Consider the following 2,495-nt stretch of genomic DNA (forward strand, 5'->3'; position numbering starts at 1 on the left):
CCAGCTCATTTGAGACATAAATAGTTACACTTGCTGAAACTGTAGAACGGTACAAAATGCACACACTAACTAAATTAATTAAACTGGTTACAATGCCTCAAATAAGCTGAAACGGTTCAACTAGCTTAAAAACTAGTTGAAGTACTTCAAGCAATGAAGATGGATTGGGCAACTTATGAAGCTCTATGCTAGTTTAACTATTTAGCAAGTTGAACCACTCAGGAAAGATTGTGTTCTATGTGATATTAAATATAGTAAGCTAATTTGACTATTTTCACTTCTTCAAGGAATTAAGATAGATTTTGACTGGTTTGACTATTTAATCAGTTGAACTAATAAAGTCAGTTTGACCATTCTAACTACTTGAGCCGATTTAGCTTAATTTTTTAGTTTGTGGAGTTGATTCATTGAAGCTAATTTGGCCATTTTAATTATTTGATAGACTGGTTTGACTATTTAATCAGTTGAACTAATAAAGTCAGTTTGACCATTCTAACTACTTGAGCCGATTTAGCTTAATTTTTTTGTTTGTGGAGTTGATTCATTGAAGCTAATTTGGCCATTTTAATTATTTGTACCAATTAAATTAGATTGTGTAGTTTGAGTAGTTGATGTTTTTAAGCTAGTTATGCGTTATGTCCAGTTGAACCATTTAAACTAGTTTGATCATTTAAACTACCTCGACCAACCCAGATAGTTTGTCCAATTTTTTCAGTTTACTGTGTTTCCGAGTTTCCCAATTAATCCAGTCGAAGCAATTCAGCTAAAACAACTTACTGGTTGAACTAGTTCAAATGGACAAACTACCTTCAATGCTTCAAATGGACAAAACGCAAAACCAGTATAAATGGTATAACTGCACAAACTGCATTATTTAAGTGTATTGGTTCAAGTAGCGAAAATAGTCACACTAGCTGACTTGGTTAACTAGTTGAAAGGGCAAGGAGGCAAAAATAGTTTAAATACACAAATTGCACGATTTATCTTAAGTGGAGCAAGCAACACAAATGGTCAAAGTAGTTTAAAAAGTTAAAGCGGACAAAATACATGCCGACCTTAAATGGTTTAACTTGTTGAATAATCAAACTAACGAGGACAGTTATATACTGCACAAATAGGGCAACCTATCTTAATTGTTTTTAAGGGATCTAATGGTCACACTAGCTTCAATGGCGTAACTGAACGAAATTCATAAGTAGCCAAAGAGGTTCAAATCGTTAAATATGTAGCCTGAACAAAACAAGTAAACTGAACAAATTGCACAAGCTATCTTGACTGGTCTAACTACTTCAAATGGTCAAAGGAGCTAAATTGAGTGAAGTGGACAAAGTTCATAGGAAGCTTAAATGGTTCAATTGCATAAAATAACGTAATTGATTCAGCTAGTTAAAAGAATCAAAATAACGTAATTGGTTCAAATGGATAAATAGTCAAAATAGCGAAAACCATTTAACTGTGTAAATTGCACAATCTATCTTAATTAGTTAAAGTAGTTAAAATGCTCAAACTAGCTTAAAGGGTTCAACTGGACAACGTGCATAATTACCATAAATGTTTTAGCAATCCAAACTGCACAATCTAGCTCAAATGGATCAACTGCTTGAATAATCAAACAAACGAATACAGTTAAACTGCTAAAATAACAAAATTTAACTGAATTCCTTGCAGCAGTTCAAATGGCTTAACTAGCTTAACTAGCTTAACTGGAAAAAGTGCATAACTAGCTTAATGGGTTCAACTGCACAAACTGCATAATCTAGCTTAATTTGTTTACTTAGTCAAACTAGTTCAATTAGTTCCACTTTTTAGAAGTCAAAGAAATGGAAACAGTCAAACTGCAGAAATTTCTCAGTTTTTCTCAACTTGTTGAAATACTCCAGATGCTGAAACTAGCTTCGATTAATGACTTGCGAAAACTGCAGAATCCAGCTGAATTGCTTCAAGTAATTAAAATAGTCAACTTGTTTCTTTGGTTCAGCTGGTTAAATAGTCAGACTTAGGAAACAGATAAACTACACAAATTGTAGAATCTATCTTAACTGGTTGAAGAAGTACAAGAAATGTTCAACCTAGCTTAAAAGGTTCAACTGGACAAATTGCGCACTTACCTTAAGAGGTTCAACTCCACAAACTGCACAATCTTGCTTAATTGCCCCAGTTCACATGGTCGAGCAAGCTAAACTGGTTCACCTGGACAAAATTCTCGACCACCCTAAAAGGTTCAATTGCACAAACTGCCAAATTGCTGCTTAATAGGCTCAAATAGCCAGAAAAGTCAAACTACTTCAATCGTTTCTGTTTTAAATAGTCAAGGTAACGAGAAGAATAAATTTTACAAAACTGCATAATCAATCTCAACCGGTTGAAGTATTTCAAATGGTCAAACTAGCTGTCATGAGGAGCTTTAGCCCCGAAAAAAATTCACAGCATGCATTTGAACGAGGCGCTTCAATTTCTGTCATCAACGTAGATAATTACGTAGAAAAGTTAATGTG

Source organism: Pocillopora damicornis, chromosome 13 (genome assembly GCF_964200805.1).
Source record: "Pocillopora damicornis chromosome 13, jaPocDami1.2, whole genome shotgun sequence".
NCBI lineage: Eukaryota > Metazoa > Cnidaria > Anthozoa > Scleractinia > Pocilloporidae > Pocillopora > Pocillopora damicornis.